The sequence below is a fragment of the Marmota flaviventris genome, chromosome 20 (assembly GCF_047511675.1).
Source record: "Marmota flaviventris isolate mMarFla1 chromosome 20, mMarFla1.hap1, whole genome shotgun sequence".
Taxonomy (NCBI): Eukaryota; Metazoa; Chordata; class Mammalia; order Rodentia; family Sciuridae; genus Marmota; species Marmota flaviventris.
The window spans coordinates 9,907,559-9,920,615 of NC_092517.1; the positions used below are offsets into that span (position 1 = coordinate 9,907,559).

A 13,057-nucleotide genomic window follows, 5' to 3' on the forward strand; every position below is an offset into this window, starting at 1 on the left:
TCATGAGCCCCTGCCTGTTCCTGGCCAGGCAAGTCAGAGCTCTGGAGTCATTTTCCAGACAGACTCTATTTCCCTAATTACAAGCATGGTATGTAGAACGCATAGCCAGGTGCTGCTATTTCTTCAGGGTCCATCAGAATGACCTGGAGGGCTAGTTAAAACACAGATTGCTGCCTACCTGTCCCTGCCCCCAACCCCTGGAATTTCATACTCAGTGGATCTGAGGTGTAGCTTGAGAATTTGTATTTCTAACAACTTCCCAGGTAATGTTGCTGCTGCTGCAGATGTTAAAAACCATAGTGTGAGAATCCAGAGTGAGTGAAAGCTCAGGACTTGGTGCAGTGACTCAAGAGGCTGAAGCAGGAGGATCACAAGTTTGAGGCCAGCTTCAACAGTTTAGCATGACCCTGTCTCAAGATAAATTAAAAGGGCTGGGGATGTAGTTCAGTGATAAAGTGCTCTGGGGTTCAATCCCCAGTATCATCAAAAAAAAAAAAAAAAAAAAAAAAAAGGAAGAAGACGACGAAGAAAGAAAAAATAAAGCTCAGGGTTCAAAAGAAAAAGAAAAGAAAGCTCAGGATTCAAGCAACCCCTGCGAGTCCCATCTCTGCTTCTGATTTGCTCTCGGGACAAATGACTTTCCTTCAAACCTGCTCTGAGTTTCCATGAGGTTACTTATTATCTGATTGCATGTGATCACATGAGTACAGACAGCTTGGTGACCGACTCCAGCTCTGCAAAGAAGCCCTGGTTGATGTGTCTTGACGATCGATTTGGCTTAGCTCATCAAGCAACCCGTGCTCCTTCCCATTAAATGCTCTTGGGCAATATAAGTAAATTTTGGAATTTTTACCTTTCTTCTTCCTACAAATAGAGTCAAATAAAACCCATCTCTTAAGCTTATAATGAGGATTCAAAAGGTTGGTCTAGGGGCTGGGGTTGTGGCTCAGCGGTGGAGCGCTCACCTAGTGTATGTGAGGCACTGGGTTCTATCCTCAGCACTACATATAAATAAAATAAAGGTATTGTGTCCACCTACCACTAGAAAAAATATTTTTAAAAAAGGGTTGGTCTAGGCAAAGCACTGAGCACATAGTAAGATTTTAATAAGTAGTTTCTATTATAATACATTTACCATTATTATGATGATTAAAAGACAAGCTACTGAGTGTAATAAACCTACAAGGCACCAGAAGAACACCCATGGACAAGCCATTTGTAGACAATAAGTGTGCCCTCACAAACTGCTCCCCCACAACACTCAAATTTTCCACCCATGGATTATCACCTTACTTCTTTTACTCTAGAGCACTCTGGGAGGAAAGAGTCTGAATAAAATGTTTAGCCCCCAAAGCAGAATGAAGAGGAAGCAGAAAGTTTTCACATATTTTGTGGAAAAAAAATGTGTCTAACAATAGAAAGAGGAAATTCATTTAGGTGTGATGCAATAGCTGTAGAAATGAATAGAAGTAAACTGGACCAGGAGCAAATTAATTTGCAAATAATTGAAGAGAATAAAAAGAAACTATGCCAGGCTCTCTCCTCTGGGAAATTTAACAAGAAAGAAAGGGTTTGGATATATATATTTTTTTCTCTCTCTCTTCCCATTCTAGGATAATTGATATTACCATTGTATGAACAAAAGAGGTCACCCCTGGAAGGACACCCTTTTCTTTCCATTATGAGGAATTCATTCTGTGGGTCACAGGAACAGAACAGGTTAGGTCATTGGGAAAGTGGGATGTTTCTATGAGTTCCCTGTGGAAAAATGTGCCTGGGGGAAATTAGTCCTATTAATGGACAAGCCCAAAACTCAGTGGAATGAAGCTCACTATAATCAAAGGTGGATTTATTATAACTTATTTTTGAGCGTACATGGCTGTAGGTGTTGGGATAAAACCCAGGGCCTTGTGCATGGTAACCAGGTGCTCCACCTGTGAGCCATACCTCCAACTTCAACTTGTTATATAATAAAATTTATGTAATAAAGCAAGTAGCATTAGAACTTCAATCATACCTTCTGTTTCAAAAATATGAAAGAGGGCTGGGGATATAGCTCAGTTGGTAGAGTGCTTATCTCACATGCACAAGGACCTAGGTTTTAATCCCCAGCACCACATTAAAATAAATAAATAAATATATATCTGCACCTGGGGTGGACTCAGCACCAACACATTGAAGACAATAAATGCTTAAAAAATATGAAAGAACTGGTCAAGAGAATAGGTAGGAAAGTTTGCTAAATTAGTAGTTTGAATTGCACTGACTTGAGAGTCAGTGGACTGAGTTGGATTCTGGGATCAGGAAGTTTGATCTTCTCATCTCAGCATAGTGTAATCTGGAAGGATCATTGATTTTTTTTTTTTTTTTGGTACCAGGGATTGAACTCAGGGTCACTCAACCACTAAGCCACATCCCCAACCCTATTTTGTATTTTATTTAGAGATAGGGTCTCACTGAGTTGCTTAGCACCTCACCATTGCTGAGGCTGACTTTGACTCGAGATCCTCCTGTCTCGGCCACCCAAGCAGCTGGGATTACAGACATGCGCCACCACATCTGGCCTAGGATCATTGATTCTTTAAGAGTCAGTTTTTATATTCTTCATCAGCCAAAGAAGGGATTGAGCAAGTTGCTCCAATTTCTAAAACATCTCACTATTAAGTATCCTTTTGTAGAAATTGCTTTTCAATCATTGATCATCAAGGTAATACAAGTCAAACCCACAATGAGATGTCACCTCCCCCCAGTTACAATGGCTATGATCATAAAGAGAAGAAACAATAAATGCTGTTAAGTTTGTGGAGAAAGAGGAACTCTTACACACTGTTAGTGGAAATGTAATAATAGCTTGGCCATTTTGGAAAACTGTGGAGGTTCCTCAAAAAACTTAAAAGTATAAATATTAATGATCAAGCAAATCCTCTACTGGCCATATATCCAAAGGAAAATGAAATCGGTATATTGAAAAGATACCTGGACTCGTATGTTTATCTCAACACTATTCATAATAGTGGAGATTTGGAATAGGCCTAAATGTCCAATAACGTATGATTGGATAAAAAAAAACAACCATATGATTGGATAAAGAAAATGTGGTATACACATGTAAAATGGAATACTATTCAGTCATAAAAATGATGAAATCCTGTCATTTGCAACAAAATGAATGGACCTAGAGGACATTATGTTAAACAAAATAAGCCAGACTCAAAAGACAAATTCTGAGACCGGCATTGGGGAGACTGAGGCAGGAGAATCATTGAACTAATGAGTTTAAGACCAGCCTGGGCAATGTGGTGAGATTCTATCTCTCTCTCTTTTTTTTTTTTTTACTTTTTTTTGGTTTTTGGCGGACACAACATCTTTGTTTGTATGTGGTGCTGAGGATCGAACCCGGGCCGCACGCATGCCAGGCGAGCGCGCTACCGCTTGAGCCACATCCCCAGCCCTAGATTCTATCTCAAAAAGAAAAGAAAAGAAATATTCTGAATTATCTTTCTCATATGTCAATTTTATAAAAGCTGACCACATAAAAGGAGAGTACAAGAGTAGTTACCAGAGATTGGGGAGGGGAGGATGGAAAGGGCTTGATAACAGTTACAAAGTTAGATAGGAGGGTAAATTCAGGTGTTCTATGGAACAGGAGGAGACCATTATTAATGACAGTATGTTCCAAAATAGCTAGAAGAGAGATTTTTTTCATGCCCTTACCACAAAGAAATGATAAATACATAAGACAACAAATATTCTACTTGCCCTGATTTGATGATTATATAGTATGTGCATGTATCAAATCAACACATTCTGCCCCACAAATACTCAGTATCTGCTATGTGCCAAGCATGTGGTAGAAACAGGGACCCAAGATCAGAAATTAATTTGGAAAAAGGACCCAAGATCAGAAATTAATTTAAAATTCATTATCAGATCTACCCAAACCTCCTTATTATCGAGTGTTTGATGGATGTTGATATTTGCCAAATACATGTGTCTAAAGGGTATCCCATTCTATATGCAAAAAAATTTTCTTCTCTTCCTGAGCGGGCTTCTTTCTGGGGGCATGATGGAAGTCGACTTTTAAGGCAAACTTTACGATTCATTTTCTCATTTCCTCAAGAGTCTCTTACACTGTAATTTTTTTTTTTTTTTTTTTGGACCACATACCCAGCCCTTTTTATTTTTTATTTCTTTTAAATTTTGAGACAGAATTTTGCTAAGTTGCCCAGGCTGGCCTCAAAGTTGCAATCCTCCTGCCTCCGCCGTCCAAGGACTTGGCATTACCTGTGTGTACCACCACACCCAACTCTACCACATTTTAACTGGAAGGACACAAAACAAGATTCAAAATTTAATGGCTGCAATTCATCAACTTTACTTGCTGATGAAAAGTTATTCCATAGAACACATGAAAAGGTTTTTTTTTTTTTTTTTCTATTTATTTTACCTTGCGTTGTGGATTAACACATCACCAGTACCACTATTGCTTCAAAACATTGTTCCCAAATAGGTTAGCATTTTAAGAAATCCCATTTTCTTTTTAGCATTGGTGTCTCTTCCCTTGTGATATGCTCTGAAAATATGTGGAGGGAAATAAAAGCCCATTTAATCTGAGAACCTAGTTTCTAATAGTGATTTGGGGTCAGAATGTACAACTTCTTAAAAAAAGAAAGAAAAGAAAAGCCAGGACGAGTGTTGTAATACAAAGATTATTCTAATAGTCACTTCTCATCCCAATTCTCTAACCAAAACCAGATGGCCTTTACAACTTTGCTTTTTCTGAAAGCCAAATAATTGTTCAGTGATGCACAAGTTAAAAATAATTAGTGAATTCTTACCAGAATCATTTTTTTGGAAAAAAAAAAACAAATGTATTTAGTTGCTACTACATAAAAATTCTTTCATTGAGCCTTGTTTCAATGTTTCTTTCCTTGGGTACAAGACATTGTATTCAGAATCTTAGAAAGAAGGGACTAGCTTTTCCTATGAGAAGGACTCTTTAAGAAGCATTAACTATTTTCTTTTGAATACCTTCTTCTTCTTCTTCTTCTTTTTTTTTTTCTTGTGTACCCACGGCCACTTAGCTACTGAACCACATCCTCAGCTCTATTTATTTATTTTTAATTATTATTATTATTTTTAGTTGAAGGTGGACACAATACCTTTTGTTTTTTAGTTATCTGTTCTTAAGTGGTTCTGAGGATTGAACCCAGTGCCTCACATGTGCTAAGTAAGTGCTCTACCACTGAGCTATGACCTTTTTATTTTGAGACAGGACCTCACTAAGTTGCTGAGGCTGCTTTGAACTTGCAATCCTCCTGTGTCATCCTCCTGAGCCGCTGGGATTATAGGTGTGCACCACTGCACTTGGATTGAATACCTTTATTGATTTTTTTTAACTTTATTTTATTTATTTATTTATAGGTGGTGCTGAGGATCAAACTCAGGGCCTCACACATGCTAGGTGAGCATTCTACCACTGAGCCACAACCCCAGCCCCCTTTATTGATTTTTGATGATAAAATTTATAGAGTTAAAAACATTTTTTTTAAAGAGAGAGAGAGAGAGAGAGAATTTTTTTTAATACTTATTTTTTAGTTTTCGGCGGACATAACATCTTTGTTTGTATGTGGTGCTGAGGATCGAACCCTGGCCGCACGCATGCCAAGCGAGCGGGCTACTGCTTGAGCCACATCCCCAGCCCAACATTTTTTTTTCCTAATGAAAACTGATCTTTACAGAATGGCTTCAAGGATAGTCAGTTTTTTCTGTTTCTTAAGGTATTTCAGATGTTGACTCAGACCTAGACTACCTTTAAAATACATTCACTTTCTACTTCCTCATCCTTCTCCTCCTCCTAAAAGGTATCACAATTATCAATGTAAAAAAAAAAAGATAGGGGGCTGGGGATGTGGCTCAAGAGGTATCTTGCTCGCCTGGCATGTGTGCGGCCTGGGTTCGATCCTCAGCACCACATACAAACAAAGATGTTGTGTCTGCCAAGAACTGAAAAAATAAATATTAAAAAAATTCTCTCTCTCTCTCTCTCTCTCTCAAAAAAAAAAAAAAAAAAGGTCAAGTGGACTGTTGATTAGAGAAGCTACTCAGAAGCAACTTTCTTTGCTCAATATAAATGTTTCAATGACAAAGAATCATCTTTGTCACAGGTACAGTTTTTTGTTTTGTTTTGCTTTGTTTTTGTGGTACTAGGGATTGAACCCAGGAATATGCTAACTCTGAGCCACAGTTTTTTGTTTTTATTTTGAGACAGGGTCTTGCTAAGTTGCTTAGGGCCTTGCTACCTTGCTGAGGCTGGCCTTGAACCTGCCATCTTCTGTCTCTGAATCCTGTTTGTCATCCTCTAAGCATCCTGTCTGAAATTTTTTTGCAAGGAAAGTAATGACAGCAAAAATAATTTGCATTAAAAAAATAATAATAATTTGCATTCTACTCCTTCTTTCCATCTTCCCCAGTACCCAGAGTAGCACCTGCTAGAGTAGGTAGCTACCCATTAAATATCAATCTAATAGTGACAGCCCAGCACTCAAGCAATAAAATGTCCCTGGATGCTTCCTCCTGACCCTCCACCCATCCAATCTCACTTCCCGGGGTTGGACCTACCTTAAAGATCTGTTTCACAGGCCTCCAGCTCTTCACCTGGGCTAGCCTCATGAATTGCTCGTATCCTAAAAATACAACTAGAGGGAAATACTACCTAAAATCTGGGAACAGAATTAATAGGGAACAAAAGGAAGCAGTTAATTATTTTTTGAATCTGCGTAATTGGTACAGGATGGGAAGTGAAAGAAGTGACAGGTTCCCCTTGATTGGTAACTGAATTAGGTAGAATTCAGTTCCTGGGTTAGTGACTGAGTCTGTTGATCATTAAGAAGCCAGCAAAAGTTCTCAGGTTTTCCATTAACCCTTTCGGATACATAATTCCCTTTGCTCTTCTGGTTGATTTGAAAAGACCTTAAGAAAGATGTATTACAGTAATAGAATTATTCATAACTTGGAGGCTATTGATATAAAAATTGCTTAGTTAGAGTAACTAGCTTGCTTTTTTTTTCTTTCTTTTTAAATTTATTTCTTACATACAAAACCCCAAAAGCTAAATAATTATTCTTACAGCCTACCTGTGAAACTCTCACAAAAGGGGGTAGAAATATCTACTAATTTCACAAAATTCATTTATTTTTTCCTCTTCTTTAGTACTAGGGCCTTGTATATGCTAGACAAGCTCTCTAACACTGAGCTACACACTCCCGCCCTTTCCATTTTATTTCGAAACTGGATATCTCTAAGTTGCTGAGGCTGGCCTCAAACTTTTGATCATCTTGCCTAAGCCTTCTCAGTAGCTGGGGCTATAGGTGTGCACCATCATCAAAAGCTACATAGCTTTTTTGAGGAAGACAGACAAGTGTAAATATAAAAAGAAGTAATATTCTATATTCTGTAAATTCTGTAGAGAATTTAGGAAAAAACGTAGAAAATTATTAAATGCTCTATATTCTATAAATTAAATAGGCATTTTTGGGGAGAGTGAGTTTTAGATAACATGAGATTATACTTTGTGAAATCTTAGTCTAAATAAAGTATTCCACGGGAAGCTACAGAATGGTGATTTTTAATTTTATTACTTCTCCTACATCTACTAGCTGAATTCTTCTGTAATGAAGAACTTCATGTTTTTCTTTTGACACACAGATTTCATTTCAGTTCGAACAGTAGGATAAGACAATAAGACATTCCAAAGCTCTAGATCCAGTTTGTCCACTAGAGCAATTAATAACGACAGTCTTACAGAGGGGAAGCAGGAGATTGGGAAAAGTGACAGAGTTGATCATAAACCCTGGATTCTGCCTATTTCACAAGAAAATAATGTGCAAAAAAATTAGCAGCTCTCTTTTTTTGCTTAGGTGACTGTAGACAAGATTGACAATGTTATCATCAGAGATGGTAAAAAGTGTAGCTCTTTCTTTTCCAGTTCTAAGGATCAACCCCTGGGCCATTCACACCATGCTAGGCAATGCTCTACCCACTGAACTATATCCCCAGCCCCAGGTTTGCATTCATTTGTAGCTACAAGGCTGCTTTCCAGATGTTAAGTTGTTGATAATTTATCCAAGTTCCCACCACTCACAAGGTGATTGAAGAAGCAACCTTTTCTGCACTCCAGAGATAGCACAACACAAATATGACCTGTCCCAGCATCATAGGATGCCAGGAAACTAGACTGAGAAAATGTTTTCCTCTTCCTAGCTCCATACCACATGATTCTCTCTCCTGCTCTTGTTTGAATACCAACTACATTCTTCCCATCTCAAGTAGGACTGCAATGTGTTTGTAGCTCATTTCTCCCGTGAACTCTTGTAGCCCTAACAGTTAATTAGCTGCTAAAGCTGAACACACACTCTCTATCCAGATCTGACATAGGTGCTATAAAAGACACATAAATATAGAACCAAGTCCCTGTCTTCAAAGATCTTATCAGGTTGGCAAGATAAAATCACAGAAAGATGGAGCCAGGGCTGGGGTTGTGGCTCGGAGGTAGAGCACTCGCCTACCATGCGTGAAACACTGGGTTCAATCCTCAGCACCACATAAAAATAAAATATTGAGTCCACTTATTACTATATATATATATATATATATATATATATAAAGATGGAGCTAGAAGATAATCTACTCTTGTGGGTGTTTAGGAAAAAAACTCAGAGTGGCTAAAATTTTGAGTGTCTGTGTTGTGCTGGGACAAACGTTCATGAATTTTATAAAATTCTCAAGCTAGACTGACTCCACCCCACCACCACAGGAAATGGGTAAAGTTACCAAGAAAGACCATATTGGTATTGGCTCTATAGTATCTATTTCTCTTTGCTGACACTTCTCACGGTCAATGGCAATCTATCACACCAGGTGATAAGTTAGCACCAAAAAATAGATAGACTGTTATGACTTGAGTATTAGAAGTTCTGTCTTGCCATTTAAGAGTGACTTAGAGAAGCTATTAACGAAAGCAAGTGAGGCTTATTGTGACATTCATAGGCAATGGAAGTCTCCTGCCTGGGAAAAAATTGGGAATAGTGCTGTCCTGAGAAGCTGAGGTTTAGTTTGGAGGGGAGTAATGAATCAGAACACATCAGTTTCTCTGTACTAGTTGATAATTCTCTTATTCTTGTGCAGCTCAGGTGAACTTTGAGAGTCCTTTCCTGTCCTATAACGCATTGATTCATTGGGTTTGCAGGGGAAGGATTAGAGGTATCACCCTGTCAATCAACTCAGCAACATAAACCTGGATATTAAGAGTGCTACTATGTGTTAAGTCCATTTTTTTCCCCCTGAGTCCCCCTTTTTCCAGCACATCTTGCCCTTTTAATCAGGGCAACACTTGAGGGTGGGCGTCTTGGCAGATGAATTCAGCCGCAGTTTTCAGCCATAGACTGCTAACGAAACCTGTTTCTATTTGTAGGGCTTCCCTGGGGGTAGGCTGGTGTGCTAGTTTTGAGCCTTCTTCAGACTTTGGCTCACTCTATAACACTATACTGACTCTGCGAAGCCCTCTACTTCCCTGAATGGGCATTTCAAGGGCAGAGTCATGAACAGCAATTTTCATGGCTGCTCATCATCTTAAATTTTAATCTTGAGAATCAGGTTTTTAGTTTTCTAGATCTTTATGTTCCAATAGCATAGAATATGAACTTCATATGTAATTTTAAATTTTCTAGTAGCCATGGTAAAAAAAAAAAAGTAAAAAGAAATGGGCAAAATTGACTTGAATAATCTATTTTATTTAACCCAATATAATCAAAATATTATAATTTCAACATGTAATCAATATATAAATTATTGAGATATGTTGCTCTTTTTGACACTATCTTTGAAATTTAATATGTACTTTCCACGTTGAATTACTGTGCAAATGACCCTTTTATTCTGACATTCATCAATCATACGACGTCACAGAGAATCTCTTTCATCACAGCAAAATTAGTAAAATTACCTTCTAGTGACTTAGCAGCTTCCAGAACTTGCAAAATGATGAAAAGAACTGCATGCACAAACAGGCAGAGAAAGCAGGCCATGATATGAGTGGGCTGGGAGATTTCCATTGCTCAAAAATACAGTCGTGCTACCTGCCATACGCCTGACACACCTTTCCTTTAAAGGCTTCAACAATTTTTTTTAGAAGACTAAGTATTGCTGGGTGGGGGAAAGTGGGATATGTGAGCATAAATGAGACAAGGTCCCGGACTTTAATGAAACTTGTGAACTGGGAGGGAAAACAGTGGTAAAGCAAACAGGGGACAAATGTCCACTGTACAGCGAAGATGAAAGCTATCTAACTCCAGCTCTTAAATGTATGGGAATATTCTTTGGAAAACTCACACACGAATTTCATTGCATTTCTGAGTTAGAAGCATGTGAAATGAATACCCTTCTTGATTTACTTGTTACATTTTCATAGACTTGTTTTCTTTGCTAGCAAAGTAGAATTGACAACCCTTTGAAAATGGAACAGGTGCTTTTCACTAGAACACATAAAGCTCTGTACTCCTTTGTTGTGGCCAGTTGGGAGGTGTTCTTGATGATGGGGAAGGATAGGGGAGACATTGGCATTAGACTCTTGTGCCCAATAACTGGGGGATTGTGCTGAGAGGAGGGGCGGAAGGAAACATAATGAACCTAAATTGGTCAATTTAAGAGCTTTGCCTTAAATAATACATTGCATATGTTTAAACTCTCTGAGCCAGTAGAGGGCAGTAATAAAGGTCAAGGTTTTGGGAGTCCAGCTCAGCCACCTGTGTGACTTTGGGAACGTGATGTAACTTCTCTGTGCCTGTTTTCTCACGGATTAAAAAAAGAAAAAGAAAAAGGGGAAAAAAAAGGTCACTAATAGGATTTGGTGAGATGATATACATAAACAATTTAAAACAATGAGTGGCACGTGGCATGCACCCAATAAATGCCAGTAATTATTAGTTTGGGCATTATTATCACAGTAATAATTTGTTACCGGTGGTGCATCTCTAATCTGTACCTAAAGCTTCACAAGGCTCTTCTGTCAAGTGATCCAGATAGAAAGTAGGCAAATTCTAATGAGTAATTGCCTCTCTCTGGTGGCAGAACAGGAGCAAACAGATGAAAATGACTTGCTTAAGGTCTCAAAGACGGCTGCTAAAATGTGGAGGGAGACCGTTTAAGGAAGTGGTGATGGAGCTAGACTCTAGGGGGCAAGCATGCAAGGATTTAGCTCTCTGTGAGTGACATCTTGGGACGTTACCCGATTTTTCTGAGCCCTCAGTTGTGCACCTGCCAGACAAAGATAATAAAATACACTTAGAGATGGTAAAACTTTCTTGCAAGATGCATGGAAAGCGCACGTGGTCTGGGGCTCGATAAAATAGCCGCTTTTTAATCATTATTATTACTGTTGTTATTAGCAGGTCTTACGCAGCAGCAGGCAGCGCCTGTCTGGGATGCTGTGTTGCGTTTTGGCTCACCACTGTGCCCCAGCTCCTGGCACCCAGTAGACACTCAGGAAACGTTTGTGGAATGAATACACGTCATCTGAGGTAGGAAGCAAAGCCCTTCCTCTCCTTCCAAAACCCAGAACCCACGCCATCGCATAGCCTGAGACCTCAAGCACTAGTTGGCAGTGGGCTGAAATCCATTTCGCCCCTTTTGGAGATGCTGGGAGGGCGCCTCGCCTGGACGCGCATCTCTGTGCAAGCGGCTCTGTTCAAAGCCCTTATTTTTCTGGTTTGCGGTTTATTTACTTAAGCATTTACAGCTTCCAGGAGCAGGGGGTCTGCTAGAAGCAGGCTCAGAAACGAGATTGCCGTTTCTATTTATTTTCTGCGTCTCAATCGCTGCGCTGGCAAGTCACAACACGGTTCCTTTATTTGCGCACCAGAGAGGTTTGCGTTCCTTTACCTCCTGCCGGGCGACGAAAGACGCACGCAGTTCAGAAAAGTGCTCTCAGGCGACCCGCCTCTGTTCCTGGTTGCGTGGACCGTCGCTTCCAGAGTTAGTTTTTGTGTTTTGTTTTTTCAAGAAAGACTAGCAGGGCAGAGCAGATTGAATAAAGACAACCTCGCGCCTTTAATCCTTGACCGCAAACACTGGCGTTTTTGTGCCCCGGATTTCTGAAATTCTTGGCTCAGGGACCCAAAGAGGGGGTGGTGGGGGTGGAAGGGTGGAAGGGTGGACAACAGCTTGTAAAAAAAAAAAACAAAACTTCCCAAAGCAGAAATTCAAGCCCCTCCCCGCTTCCCGGTCCCCTGTGTCACCTGGATTCAGGGTAAGGGACACAGCCACAGGAGAAAAGTCCCCAGGGGTGGGGGGCGCCCCGGGCCGGCTGTCCTGGGGGATCGCGAGCTGCAAGTCCGGCGGGCCCCGGAGCGGAGCCGACTTTGCAGCGGGGCCGCCCCGCAGGACGCCCCTCCCCCGTCCCCGCGCGCATCTATTTAGAGCCCAGCCCGGGAGCCCAGGGGATTCTGGGACTTGTAGTTCCTCCCAGGAGCCCCGGGCGCCGGCACGACCAGGGACTCGGACTACATTGCCCAGGGAGCTTCCCGGCCTATATAAAGCGCCGGGAGCCGCTACAAAGTGCAGTAACCATGTGGATGTTCTGCTGAAGCGTTTCCTCAAGCTTGCTGGGGTGGGAGGAGCGGAGGAGGAGGAGGTGGTGGTGGAGAAGGAGGAGGCAGGGGGTGGAGAGAGAGAGAGAGAGCGCACGCCGAGAGGAGGTGTGGGTGTTCCGCTTCCATCCTAACGGAACGAGCTCCCTCTTCGCGGACATGGGATTACCTAGCGGCTGCTAACCCCTCTCCTCGTCCTGCTCCCCCAAGTCGGAGTGGCTCCCTGGGCACCAAGGTAGAGGCTGGGGCCGGGCAGAGGGCGCGGGGAGTTGGCATCGGCTCCCCGGGCGCAGAAGTTTTTGCCCCGCTTTCTGGGAGTTCTTGCATGCACTTGGCATGTATGTGGGGGTTCTTTTACTGCCGGCAGTTTATTTGGAGGTCTCCTTTCAGGCTTTAAAAAAAAAAAACAAACA

General features: G+C 40.8%; 1 protein-coding gene across 1 annotated transcript in view; it reads left to right on the forward strand.

Annotated features, from left to right (window-relative positions):
- Positions 1-12,689: 12,689 nt before the first annotated feature.
- Positions 12,690-13,057, forward strand: part of Itpr1 (inositol 1,4,5-trisphosphate receptor type 1) — a 306,399-nt gene continuing 306,031 nt past the window's right edge. The window contains exon 1 of the mRNA XM_071605917.1: positions 12,690-12,879. The gene's annotated coding sequence lies outside the window, so the exon portion shown is untranslated. The remainder of the gene's footprint in view (positions 12,880-13,057) is intronic.